Here is a 15,845-nt window from a genome sequence, read left to right on the forward strand (position 1 = left end):
ACAAAGTTTAGAATGTTTCTAGGATGTCTCAAACCACGTCTAGTAGAGTCTTGTTCATAGGTGTGAAGCGCGCAACATTTATGAATTAGCGACTATTAAATGTTTAGAAAATTCCACTTCTTCATTCTCTAAGTCGTGCCATAGAGTTTAACTCTATTAGGTCTTTCTCCTAACCCGTGCCCAATGGTTTTCAAGATATGACTACTACATGGGCTAACGTTAGAAGGAATGAGGAAGATAATGTGGATCAAGAAGTTCCTCCCCAAGTTCCTCCTCAAGCTTCAATTGACCCTTTGGAAGAGAAATTAACAAATGAGAAGTTTAGGTTTGGTTTTAAAATGTTGACTCAGGCTGGGAAAGAAACTCTGGAATTTTATGGGTCAAAGATAGAGGAAGAGCCTCAAGACTTTATAGAAGAGGACTTCGTAACACCCTGTATCTAAAAGAAGACCAGATTTCAGATTTTCAGAAGTTGCAGGTGGCACCACTGTCACCACCCACAGACCAAGTCTGACCTACAGCCCAAGTTGTGGGTCCGTGATTCACTACTGCAACCACTCCCGAAACCCAACTAAGAAAATCAGCTAAGTCTCGATCCACGGACAGACCCACGGTCGATAGGCCAGACCACGGTCCGTGGTCTGTGTCCATGGATCGAGGCCCCCTTTACCAAGCCTCTGATGAAAATGACGGCCAACCAGCAACGACCATCGTTCGATCCACGGTCTGTAGGTCTGATCGTTGGTGAAGGTTAGTAGCCAGTTAGGGGGAAATTGTTGATTGGGACAACCTCAAATGGTCATTAAAATTAGTACAAAAGGAATTATGTGTCCCATGACCTATGATAAGATAGATAATTGAATCCACTTTCCAACATCACTGAGTTTGCTAAAATCCGACCTCCAAGTAAAAAGTTATGCTCATTTTAGTGAAGACCTATTAGGCAGACTTGACCTACGACCTCAATTTACGGACCGTAGGTTGACTTACAGCCCTTAGATCCCATCTGTCGGTTACTCCGACATCAGTTAACTCAGGGGCCTTTTGTTCTTTTCCTATTTCGTTGGACCCCTAAGCTACGTCGTTTAGACCCTAAATTATGAGGTTTTAGTCAGTTTAAGCCTACAAACATGACTAGAACTTACTTAAGTCAAATCAGAAATCAAAACCTAGAAAATTAGAAGCAACAGAGGAGAAACAGTCGACCAACCCTAGCTCCAAGAACGCAATAAGTTTTCTTCAGTTCCAGCCTAGAAATCGAAGGATTTCTCCATGAAATTCATCACCATGTATGTAGGATTTCACTAGTGGGTTCCTTTCACCCATTTGGTCCCTAGTTTTCAGTCAGTTTCTTGATTCCCTTATTCTGACTAGACCTAGGGTTTCTTCAATGTTAGAATTATTGGGTCCTTAGCTGTTAGACTGATCCAAATCAGATTAGTATGTTAATATTAAGTTTATTGCATGAATTTCAGAACCATAGCTATGTATTTCTTTAGTTCTTGAATTACACATGCTAGGTCAGATATTTCAGCTATTCAGTTATACACGCCACAATTATTAATGCATCAATAATAGTTAATTGTTGCATACTCAGTTTGCATGTTTAGTTTAAGCTATCCAATAACTTACAAAAATTCAGTCATAATGTGTTAATTACTTAATCCATTGGGAGAAGCATAATACAGAGTTGGACTAGCGTTCAGCGTAACCAAATATTCCCAGAACTACGAGCCACGTAGGTTGAAAGTCCTCTCTGTGGGGATCATTTTAGTGATCATGCCAACATGCCTCTATACCTCTAACAGGGTATATTGGGTCTTTCAGTCATAATGTGTTAATTACTTAATCCATTGGGAGAAGCATAATACAGAGTTGGACTAGCGTTCAGCGTAACCAAATATTCCCAGAACTACGAGCCACGTAGGTTGAAAGTCCTCTCTGTGGGGATCATTTTAGTGATCATGCCAACATGCCTCTATACCTCTAACAGGGTATATTGGGTCTTCTCGATAGGGCGTATACATCGGACTCCACATTTAGCTAATGTGGTTTTACTATCGGTTATTAGTAGCTCCTATAGTTCAGTCAGATTCTATTGCATTGACCATGTATCAGTATATTCATTATTCAATCTCAGCATGTTATAAATTGGTCATTGCATTCAGTTAGCTCAGTATTTAGTATCTATATCTTGTTCAGATTAGATCATTGCATATTTGCTTTGTTCAGTTATATGATATTTCATCTTTACTCTATCCTGCATGCTCGGTACCTTTCAACTACTGACGCATACGTGCGCTACATCTTCTTATGATGTAGGTTCAGGTTCTCAGCATCCAGATCACACTTAGATTGGTTCCCGATCTTCAATTAGCAGAATCAGTGGTGAGTCCTCATTCTCTGAGGACAATATTCATGAGTTTCTTTTCACTATTTTTAGTCCTTTAGTTTCACTTTTGCTAGACTTAGTTGGGGCATGTCCCAATATTTCTAGTCGGCTTAGAGGCTATTTTCAGACATAATTAGATTTAGCTTGGTTATGAGTTAATAGTTTCTTTGTATTAAACTCATCATATTTTATTCATCTCAGTTATAGTATATGGGTATGTTCCCCATCTTTTCATTTTATGTATGATTATAGCTTTCGCACAGTTTTTATTATTCACTTATCTTTAGTATGCTCATGATTACGCCAACAGGGTTAGCTTGGGGTCACTTGTGATCCTAGGTTCCGTGTCCTCGTCTCGGGGGTTGCCTCGGGGCAAGACAAACTTGGTATCAAAGCATTAGGTTTAAGGGTCCTAGGATGTCTGAAATGCCATACTAAGTAGAGTCATTTTCATGAGTGTGAAGTGCCCACATCTAATGAGAGGGAGTCTACAAAGTGATTTAGGAAAACTTCACTTTTTTGATATTCTTATCGTGCGTAAGGTATTATCTATTTCTAAACCATCGTTACGCGCTTAAGATCATGCCTCCTCGTAGGGCTTACATAAGGAATGCTAATGCATGCAACGCTAACACAATTCCTATAGTCCCAGACTGTGAGGTTTAGAACGCAGAGTTTCGGAATGTGATTCAGGTTTTGGCTCAAAGTATGACCAACAAGAGCAATCAGCAGGTTCAATTCCTACTAATAGAAATGGTGGATCAATGGTAGCTAGAGTTCGAGTCTTTGTTAGGATGAATCCGCCAGAGTTTTTAGGGTCCCAAGTTGGTGAGGACCCACAGAACTTCATTGATAATGTTAAGAAAATATTTGGAGTGATACAAATGACTGGTAATGGTAGGGTTGAGTTGGCATCCTACCAGCTTAGGGATGTGGCTCAAATATGGTTCACTCAATGGAAAGACAATAGGGGCTACTTTGTCTTTTGTAAGTCCCTTTATAGCAGTAATCTTAGGTGATAGTCCAGAAACTCTATCAGAACCCTTCTCAGTCTCTACTCCAGTCGGTGACCTAGTTATAGCTAGACGGGTATACATGAATTGCCCTGTCACAGTCTTTCAGAAAGTCACCTCAGCAGATCTTGTAGAGTTAGAAATGATAGACTTCGATGTTATTCTAGGCATGGATTGGTTACATTCCTGGTATGCCTCAGTCGATTGTAGGACTAGGATTGTTCAATTTCAGTTACCAGACGAACCAATCTTAGAATTGAAGGGTTGTAGCTTACTGCCTATAGGTAAATTCATTTCTTACCTTAAGGCCAAAAAGATGATCTCTAAGGGTTATTTGTATCATCTAGTTCGGCTTAAGGATTCAAGCTTCAAAACCCCAACTCTTGAGTTAGTTCCTGTGGTTAATGAGTTCCTAGAAGATCTTCCCGGAGTTTCTCCCGATAGGGAAATCGACTTTGGAATTGATCTCCTTCCAAATACCCAACCTATCTCTATTCCTCCTTACAGAATGGCTCTAGCTGAGCTTAAGGAATTGAAGGAGCAGTTGCAAGACCTTCGAGATAAGGGCTTCATCAGACATAGTATTTCGCCATGGGGTGTACTAATGTTGTTTGTAAAAAAGAAAGATGGTTCTCTCAGAATGTGCATTGACTATAGGTAGTTGAACAAGGTCACAATCAATAATAAGTATTCTATTCCCAGGATTGATGACTTGTTTGACCAACTTCAGAGCGCTAGTCATTTCTCAAAGATAAACCTCAAATTGGGTTATCATCAGCTTAAAGTTAGATATAGTGACATTCCGAAGACAACCTTCAGAACTTGGTATGGTCATTATGCAACAGTTTTCTTGGTTTGGTAGTCATGTGTGTTATATGTGTTTTTCCATGATTTCCTTATGTTAAGCATGTTCTTGAGAAATTCATATTTAGTAAGAAAGTGAGTTTTTATGATAAATTTTCCTCATGTTGTTGTGAATTGAGTAAGATTTTGCCTATACGCTTCATGAGATAAATTGTTAATCATGCCTAGTTGTGCTTTTGGAAATATGTTGCATAAATGTTGTTTTAGATTGTGTTGAGCATGTTTTTAGTTTGGAGAATGTAGTTCCTCTTATGAACATGAGAAACGATGAGTTTAAATGCATAATGGGTTGTTGGATGTAGTTCCTACTTCCTTGTGATGCATTGAATATGTTTGAGATGGAGTAGATGTTTCCTTCTTTGAATTGTGCATTATTTTGATGTTGCATGCTTTGGTGGCTGCTAGTCTTGAGTCTTTACTTTCGTAAGGTGTCTAGATCGTCTTTCGAGGATGAATGTTCCCAAGGGGTAGATATGTAACACCCCTGAAACTAGTAGGCTAAACTAGAGCTTAACATGAGGATTAGATTCATGAATATGACTCCCTGTACTTAGAGTAAAGGTTTTCATTTTAGAACGTCAAGGTACCAACCCTCAAGGACCAACTAGGGGCCCTTGAGGAAGACCCCTAGGAAAGTGCCCATAACAGTGACCACGGAAGGACCCACTTCCCGTAGGTGGAGGTTCTGTGGTTGGACAAAAACCTATAGTGACCAACGCACGCCAAACCAGCACGAGCCATGGGCCAAACCATTCTCCGTCGTCGAGGCCTCTAGGGTGAGGCAGTGAGTTGTTTTTAAACGATTAAGTTGGGGACCAAGGGGTCTTTCCAGAATTAATTAGGGATTACGTTGTGTCATTTTTCCTTAATTTAGACCACCTATATAAAGACTTTAGACCCTTAATTAATTCATCTTAAAAAGTTATTTCTAAACCCCCAAAAGAAACCCAGTTCCCTCTCAGAAATCCTCTCTCTAGAAAGAAGAAGAAAAGGGTCAAGCTAGGTCAAGTCAAGAATCCATTGTTCAAGCTTGGTAGTCTTTATAATCAAGTTATGATGGATTATTCATTCATTGACTCCTTTCATCCATGAAGCTCCTATGTTTTCCCCAATTTAGACGAAGAATTCCCTAAGTTAAACTAGGGTTTCTTCTAACGTTATGGGTTATCCTCCAATAGAGTGGATTATGATTATTTATGATTGTTTTTGATGTAATTACATGTTTTAAGTAAGATTATACATGTATTCTTGATTAACCTATGATTCTAGGGTAAAATTGATAAAGTTTGGTTTTATGTGCTGAAAAGGGAAATTGAGGGCTTAGATGTGACCTTCTAAGATTGATGAATTATTTAATGAATTGCTTGAGATTAGAGCATGTAGATATGAATTGCTTAAATGTAAATCTTGTAGAAATGAATTGATTAGATTAGGGCTTATATGATGAATCATGATTAGTAGTGATGAGATTGAGTTTATATTATGATATATGATTAGAATTGCTTAAGAATAATGCATCTGGTTAGATTGTCTTGAGAATTAGGCATATATGATGACCATTTGAAGTATTGGTTAAGAGTAAGGATTTTAGTGTGAATGTGATTTTTAGGGACTTGTGGGTAGAAGCTACTATGAATGAACTAGGAATGTTGAGGCTTTGAGAGTGAAACTATTATGTATGTTGATTGTAAATGGTATTATTGTGGAAGTACTTTACCCACATGACCTATATTATGACTATATGAGATTATGTATGTAGTCATTTGGCTACTTGAATTGTAATTATATCCATCTCTAATGTAGTCATTCTAGATGTGTTGATTTGATATGAGCTTTGACCTTGAAAGGGCAAGATATATTATTATGCATGTTTTATGAAGGTTATATAAATTCTTTAAGAACACTTTGAGAGTAAAGTGATTATGATTATGACCTTGTTGTGTGTTGTTGAAAGGATATTTTCATATACACACCTATGTATGAATATGATATGATGTGAATAGTTTTCTCACAATATGATGATTCTAAGATTGAAAGGCTTTCTCACCTATTGAATCTATATGTAGACATGGACGGTGGAAGGTTATTCTCACGCATGACCTAATAAGCTATCTTATTAATTATGTTGGATTGAGTGTCAAGACATTCTTCCATGAATATGAACTTAAGTCAAGACTTAATATGAACTCCATGGGAATTAAAGATTAGCACCGAGTGGATATTGAATATGAGATGAAACTTTTACGCTAGTTGAGTCCGGCTTTCCAAATGGGTTCCTTCTACGATAGTTGAGTCCGGGTTCCCAAAGTATGTCTCATGAGATCGAAACCTTCTACGCTAGTTGAGTCCGGGTTTCTAGTAGCGATCTTCTTATCCCATAAACTACGTGCCCCTGTAGGTTACCTAGCTAGCTAATAGATCCCCCTAAGCTAAGAGTATGGTTCTACCTTAGACAAGTAGGAAAACCCTTTTTCATTGTGGGGTAGACACCAGATTCCATGTTCAGCTCACATTATCTATGTCGGTAAGGTTTATACCCATAATAAGAATATGAATTATGAACTATGGGAACTCAAGAAGCTTTACTTAGCATGGGTGAGATTTATGGGGTCTTATTCATGCATTGCCCAAGTATGCTTTGAGGGTATTTATTATATGTTCCTCTTATGCTATGATGAACTATGTAATGAATATTCTTATGACTTATGGTTTTCCACTATCAGAATAAGAATATGAACATGAATAATGAACCAAGGATACTTCAACGAAGTATTGTAAGTATGTTTTGATATGAGGACTAGTTGTATGTAGTATGCTTAACTTGGATTGTTGCTGTAAGTTGCTTTCCTTGATATGTTTGACTAAAGGTGAAGGTTCCCTTGTCTATGAGAAATAAGCTAAGGATGAGATCAAAAGAATGATGAATATGAATGAGGACCTAAAGGGACTTGCTTAGCATGGGTGGGATAATGGAGTCTTGTCCATGCATTGCACATGCATGCCTTGATGTGACATATGAAGTGTTTCTCTTATGTTATGATTTCGAAACAACATACATGTTATATTGTTTGTCCCAATTTATGCAGCACCTGTGAAATAGCTCGTCATAGACACCCACAAATAATTTCGACAAAAAAACTACCTAATAAATAATGTAACCAATTATGGCCTCTCCTAAAGGAAAACAGTGTATACAACTATATATATTAGCATGTAATGAGTTAGGTGGCTCCAAACTCTATTAAATACGTCTTCAAAGACGGCCAGAAAAAATTTCGGCTAAAATTTTTTTAGGTACATATATCTCCCAAAATCAATGAATAATAACACACGAAAAATGGAAAAATCTGTAATTCCCATTGCGGCACCTCGTTTGAACTTAAAAATGCTGATGTGTGCCATTCATAAGGTCTTCATGGACGCCCACAAAACATTTCGGCTAAAAACATGTCGAGATCACATATATTCTAAAATATATGGACCATAGCACACGTAAAATGAGAAACTTTGCATTTTCCATTTCGGGCCTCGTTTGAACTTGAAACTGCGGACAGATACTCGTCCTAACGAACCCACACAATTAATAAGGTCTTCAAGAATGGCCACAAAAAATTTCATCCAAAAATACGGCGGGATCACATATCACCCAAAATCCATAGACTATAGCACACGTAAAATGATAAAATTGGTATTTACTCTGTCGGAGCTCGTTTGAACTATACAATGCAGAGCCTATGCCTTTCGGGCAAACCCACACCATTAATAAGGTCGTCAGGGACTCCCACAAAAGATTTTGGCCAAAAACTCGTCAGGATCACATGACACCCAAAATCCATGGAATACACGTAAAATGGAAAATTTGGTATTTCCCATTGCGGTGTCATTTGAACTTGAAAATATAGATGATTGGTCTCCAGAGCAACTCACACCGTTAAAAATGTCATCACGGATGCCCATAAAAAAATTTGCCAAAAACACGTAGGGATCACATATCACCCAAAATTCATAGACTATAACTCACGTAAAATGAGAAACTTGGTATCTCACGTTTCTGGACTTGTTTAAACTTTAAAATGCAAACGTTTGCCCCTCCGGACTTACCCAACAAGGTCATCATGGACTCTCACAAAAAACATAAGCCAAAAACACGTTATTTAAAATATCACTCAAAATCCACGGACTATTGGGCACGTAAAATGGGAAATTTGGTATTTTCTGTTGCGGACCTCGTTTAAACTTGAATATGCAAACATTTTCCCCTCTGGACCAACGCATGCCATAAATAAGGTCTTCATAGACTCCCACAAAAAGTTTCAGCCGAAAACACGTAGGAATCACATATCACCAAAAACCATAGACTATAGCACAGGTAAAATGGGAAATTTCATATTTCCCATTCTGGTCCTCATTTAAACTATAAATTATAGACGTTAGCCCATCTGGACCAATGCATGCCATCAATAAGGTCATCAGAGACGGCCATACAAAACTTCGGCCAAAAACATATCGGGATCACATATCACCAAAAATTCATGCAGTAGTACACGTAAAATGAAAAATTTGATATTTCATGTTTTGGGCCTTTGTTGAACTTGAAAATGCATTTGGTTGCCCCTCTAGACCAGCCCAAACCATTGATATGGTCTTCGCAAACTCTCACAAAAAAAAATTAGGCCAAAAAAACATCGGGATCACATATTAATCAAAATATATGGACAATAGCACACGTAAATTAGAAAATTTGGTATTTCCCAACTCGGGCTTTATTTGAACTTAAAAATGCGGACTTTTGCCCCACCCTAACAATGCACGCAATTAATAAGGTTTTCACGGACGCCCACAAAAAATATCATCCAAAAACATGGCGGGATCACACTCATAATGTTTTTTGAGAAAAATATTTTGGGTGATCCATGCGCCACATCCATGTAATAAACACAAAAATAGAAAAAATTGTATATCCCACTTCAGCCTTCATTTGAACTTGAAAATTCTGATGTTTGCCCCTCCAAACCAAAGCACGCCATTTAATTGGTCTTCAGGGATGCTCACAACATTTTTTCCCAAAAAACTGTTGAACGCATATGTCAATATAAATCAATGGATTATAACACATGAAAAATGAAAAAAAAACATATGTCCCTTTCGAAGCCTAGTTTCAACTTTAAAAGATGTATGTTTTACTGAACCAACACACACCATTAAATAGGACGTCACAGATGATCACAAAAAAATTCGGCCAACAATTTACCTAATAAATAATGTAATCAATGACAGCATTTCTTAAAGGAAAACAACATATACTACCATATGATTTAGTATGTAATGAATTAGGTGGCTTCGAACTGAGAAGCCCCATTAAGTAGATCATCAAAAATGCCCCACAAAATATTTCGGCCAAAAAACTTTGGGCGCACATGTCACCTAAAATCTGTGGATTATAACTCATGAAAAATAGAAAAATATGTATTTCCCATTACAACACCTAGTTTGAACTTAAAAATGCCGATGTGTGACCCTACGAACAAACCCATGCCATTCATAAGGTCGCAAAGAAGCACACAAAAAATTTCGGCCAAAAACACGTCGAGATCACATATCACCCAAAATCGATGGACTATAGCACATGCAAATTAAGAAATTTGGTATTTCTCATTCCGCGCCTTGTTTGAGCTTGAAAATGTAGACGTATGCCCCTCCGGACAAAGTCACACAGTTAATAAGGTCGTCACAGACTACCACAAAATATTTTGGCCAAAGCCACATCGGGATAACATATCCACCAAAATCCATGGACTATTGCACACATGAAATGAGAAATTTGGTATTTCCTATTACAGGTCTCATTTGAACTTAAAGATGCACATGTATTCCCCTCTGGACCATCCCATGCAATAAATAAGATCATCACAGATGCCAAAATAAAAGTTTTCGCCAAAAACACGTCAAGATCACATATCACATAAAATCCATGGACTATAGCACAAGTACAATGAGAAATTTGGTATTTAACGTTCGGGGCATCATTTGAACTTGAAAGCATGGACGTTTTCCCCTCTTTATCAACACACACCATTAATAATGTCGTCACGGATGCGCACAAAATATTTCAGCCAAAAACACATCGGGATCACATATCATTCAAATTTCATGCACTATAGCACATGTAAAATGGAAAATTTGATATTTCCTATTCCGCACCTTGTTTGACCTTGAAAATGTAGACATTTTCCCCTCCTGATCAACCAACCCCATTGATAAGGTCCTAAGGTACACTCAAAAATTGGTTTGGCCAAAAACACATCGGGATCACATATCACCCAAAATCCATGGACTATAGTATAAGTAAAATGGGAAATTCGGTATTTCCTGTTCTAGGCCTTGCTTGAACTTTAAAATGCAGATGTTTGACCCTTCGGACCAACACATGCCATTAATGAGGTCGTCATGAACACCCACAAAAACCTTTGGCAAAAAATACAATGGGATTAGATATCACCCAATATTAATGCACTATAGAACACGTAAAATGGGAAATTTGGTATTTCCCATTATGGGCCTCGTTTGAACTTGAAAATGCGGAAATTTTCCGCTCCATCCCAATGCACGCTATTAATAAGGTCGTCAACGCATGCTGATAACGCTCAACTACACTTCTTATGATTCAAAGTGTAGGCGCTCGCTAACAAGAATAAACCCAACAGTGATTTGGGGTTAATCCTACAAGGAGTGATATAAAAAAGAATTCAGATACAAAGTATGAAAGTGTTATGATTTCTTGTAGAATGGAAATAAAAAAAATGCAACATAATGTAAATTAATTAGTTTCAATTATCATTATAAAGAGTTTGGTAATCAATTGTGAACGAAAACAATTAACGCGGTGTTTGAACAAATAGAGAGGGAACCTTAGAAGTGTGTGAGCAATCAAATAATAATTTCACTTAATGGGTAATGAACAATTGCTTTAAGTCGTTGAATCTAAATTGGTGGGATGGATTGTAACTATAACAACCATTTTTCAGTCAGCTATTATGTTTCAATTGTGTTCCTTCGAACCTCAACATGCTTAACAATGAAAAACAACATAAATCCTTAATTTAACCTACTTTATCAAGCTACATTTTAAAGACACAAGTCAATACAACTGTAAATCATTTACTCCACTCTAAGAAACTTTCACAAGCAAGCATAGAGAGCTAAAGTTAAAACAAAATTTTCAACATCACTTCATCAATGAAAACATGAATAACTAATTGAACCCATTTAAAAAGAACAGTAAATCTAGCAAATAAAATACCGAGAAGCTAATTTATGTATTCGATTACATAGTCACTCCCCTAAGGAATGGGGGTTTAGCCAAGCATAACAAAAAGCAAGAAATAAATACCAAAAAGATGTTCCATCAGAATGAAAAAATCTCCAATGCTCAATGCAAAAATTAAGACTAAAATATTAAAACCTCAATATCTAAGCTCAAAACCCTCTCAAAGAATATATTCAGTATTGCAAAAGTATGTAAAAATCACTAAAATTTGTGTAAGAACCTTTTCATTCTCTTCAAAAATCAATTTATATGTTTCCAAAAGCTTTCCAAAGATAAATTATGCATTCCCATCAGAAAAGTTACTCATGATCGCCGAATGACTAGGCGATCCGCCGATACGCACACCTTCTTGCCATTTAGACTTGACTTTTGCATCCACTTGTTCAATTCATTTAGGCGAGCTGGATCGAGCTCATCGTTCCATTCGACACATCACCGAAGTGCACTTTCGTTTGCCCAGTTCACTTAGTTCATGAGCCAACTCGCTGGACCTTTTGGCGAGCTAGAAGCTCACTCAGCGAGTCGCCAAGTGGCGTTTGCGAGCTCTAGCCTTATTTTTCTTAAGCTTTTCCAACTTTTCGCTTCTTTTCGCAATGTAATTTCCTTGCCTTGGTCTTAAACTTTCATGGCTGCATATAAACAATTTAACATCAGTTGTGAACACAAAATAGGCATTTAGGACACTAATTCATTAAATAACGAGCCCTAAATTAGTCAAAATTCCTGACTCATCAACACCCCCAAATTAAACTTTTGTTTATCTTCAAGTAAAACACGAGATCAATCGGGTCAATAGGGATGTCTACAAGAAGTGCTCCTTGAGAATCAACATGAAAGTCCACACCAGGCTCAATCCAAATATGCAATGTAAAATTTTGGTATTTCTTATTGCGGGCCTCGTTTGAACTTTAAAATATAGACATTTGCTCCTCTAGACAAACGTACACTATTTTTAATGTCGTCATGGACGCCCACAAAATATCGTGGGCAGAAGAATGTCGAGATCACATATCACCCAAAATCCATAGAGTAAAACACACGTAAAATGAGAAACTTGGTATCCCCCGTTTCTGGACTTGTTTGCACTTGAAAATGCAGATGTTTGCCCCTCTGGACAAACCTAATAAGGTCGTCATGGACGCTAACAAAAAAATTCGGCCAAAAACAAGTTATTTCATCATATCACTCAAAATCCATGGAATATAGCATATGTCAGACGAAAACTTTGGTATTTCTCGTTTCGAGCCTCGTTTGAACTTGAAAATGCAAAAAAATTCCCCTTTGGACCAATGCACGTCATTAATAAGGTCTTCATGGGCACCCATTTTAACGACCCGAGCCTACACTCTAGAAGTGGCCGGCACTCGAGAACCATTTCTGGTCCCCAAGCAAACCCTCATCCTTGCTGACTACAAGCGGAAGACTAACTCAAGCATACAAAACTTAAAACTGAATAAAATTCATTAAACTCATTTACAAAATCTTTAACTCAAAAGATTAACTCTGAATAAAATAGTATTTTCAACTCGCCAGAAATAGGCAACTCAAGTCTTTAAAACATTTAACATAATAAATGAAATAGACTTCTCAAACTCTATTGTCTATCTATGGAGCCTCTAAAATGACAAGGATGAATGTCGGGACAATACCCACGACATCTTGGCAAAACTGAAAAAAATAATGGCATCCTCCAGAAGCAAGGAGGCTCACCATAGCTAACTCGAACTGCATGTGGTATCAACGAAGCACCTGTTGATGATCCTGAATATGTGTATATATATCATGAACGATGCAGTCCAAATGACTCACTACATGGAATGTACGAGCATGTAAGGGGAATTCTAAAGCATAACAAAATCTTGATCTTGATAATAAGGAAACGTACTTACTTCTTCTCAACTCACTCAACTAAACTTAACTCAAGAATACTCAACTCAACTCAAATATATGATACTCAACTCAACTCAAAGATATGATACTCAACTCAAAGGTACTCAACTCAAGATTCTCGACTCAAGATACTCAACTCAAGATAAAGCGAAAATAAAAGATGCAATATATGGAAAGCTTTTAAAACAGTAAATAACAACTTAATGTATTGAAGAATACAATTCAATTGGTATATAATAAAAAATAATATAACTCTGTGGGAGATTATCTAACCGAAAACCATCAGTATGAGCTATGTGATAATAAAACGTCTTGCCCACGCTGCCAGAACTGTTCTATACTTTGCTAGGCGCATAAGACCTCTCAACTAAGTGGATCCACTAGGTTATGCTTAAAAGCTTTAAGGAATCATCTAAAAAGTACGACCATTTATACCTACGTTAGCTGCATGGTTTCTGGAGACTTGAGTTATCTGAACTCGTCCCCATTTAGGTGCTCAATACTACTCTCAAAAATATACTCAGCTCATATATTTAAAAACATAACTCTTTTTGTGGTTTAAGATTATTACTGAAAATCTCTCTTTTGGAAATCTTAGTTTCTTCCTCTTTTAAATGTGAAAACATTTACTCTTGGGACTACTTAGTTTCCATATATCATTTTAAAGAAAAAGAACTCTAATCTACTCTTTCTCAACTCAAGTGCTCAATTCTTAATACAAGTTTAGAAAAATTCGTAAAAGATTTCTGAGAATAAAGTTCATGCTGAATTATGGATGTGAACGACCCAATTCGTGGTTTTCAATGACCATACATAGAACTCAATACTTGAGACTCAACACCTCAGAACTCATGAACTTAAATGGTAACACTCGTTTCAAGAATGCTCGACTCAAAGGGTTCATGCAGAATTATGGGCATGAACTGCTCAACTCAATGACTCCAAGATACTTCTCATCTCGAGACTGCTCGACCTATATGGCTCATGCGGAATTATGGGCATGAATAGTTCAACTCATAGGCTTCATGATACTACTCATCTCAAGAATGCTAAACTCATAAGGTTCATGCGAAATTATAGGCATGAACAACTTAACTCAAGGATTTCATGGGTAGCATGTAATAGTCCCATGATTAGGAATAAAATCTCTAAAGGATTATGAACTCAATACAAACGACATAGACCTTGAGGATACTACTCCTCTCAAAGATACTTAGCTTATGGAGTTCATGCGGAATTTATGGGCATGAAGGACTTGACTCAAGGGTCTATATAACAACATGGAACTCATGTACATGGCTCTTCTCATTCTCATCTAAACTCATGAATGAAAGTCAATTTCAAGAACACAATTCAAGAACATCAAACCTTCAACTTTCTAGAAGTTTACATACCTCTTTGGGATTAAACCCACGGCGAAAAATACGCAACAAAATGCAAGAACCTCGACGAACGCCTAGATCCTTTCCTTTTTTCTCCTCTTTTATCTTCTTTTCTCTTATTGAACTCTCAACTAAAACCCTAGGAGTATATTAGGATTCAAAAACTGAACCTAATCAGATTAGACCCCTAAAACCTTACTATAAATGAATTAAATCTGATTGGTTAAGGAAAAGACGAAAATACCCCTCACTATTTTCAGGTAACTTTCCTTAATTGGACAGCCTAACTTCAAAAGAGCATATCTCACTCATCCAACCTCAAAACTATGCAAACTTGGTGGTGTTAGAAAGATAATTCAAATACCTTTCATTTGATATCTTATGGGACACCTAACTCATCATGTACTAAAAGTTATGGTTGTTTGAAGTTGACCCAAAACATAGAAGAATTAAGGAATGACTTGAATGATTTTCTCTTTAGTTCTTTTTGGAAATCAAGGTGCTACATTTAGTGACCTTAATACTTAGGAAAAATTTAGGTATATCATACCTATATCATACATACATGCTTCATAGAGGGTTAATACTTGAATTAGCTATGAAGCATGTATGTATGATATAGGTATGATTGCTATATGATTGAAAGGTAGTCCTCATAATTATAGTGTAATGTAAAGTGAAAGGTTTACTCACTTGCTAAGTGTTTCTAAAGTGAAAGGATTGTTACTCACTTATGAACACATATGAGATATTATGATAAGAAGTCTACATAGGAGTCTAGTAAAGGCTAATGTGAACTTATGTGATGACTAAAGATGATTACAAAGGGAATCAGATGCTTCGCACTGAAACGGCATGTAAATGAGATGGGGGTCTCACGTTTAGTAAGTCCGGCTCCCCACATGGGTTTCCTCACAGTTAGAAAGTTCGGATTACCTACGGTATGTGTTGTCTCATGAGATGAAAACCCCCACGTT

The sequence above is a fragment of the Solanum tuberosum genome, unplaced genomic scaffold (assembly GCF_000226075.1).
Source record: "Solanum tuberosum cultivar DM 1-3 516 R44 unplaced genomic scaffold, SolTub_3.0 scf00019, whole genome shotgun sequence".
Lineage (NCBI taxonomy): Eukaryota > Viridiplantae > Streptophyta > Magnoliopsida > Solanales > Solanaceae > Solanum > Solanum tuberosum.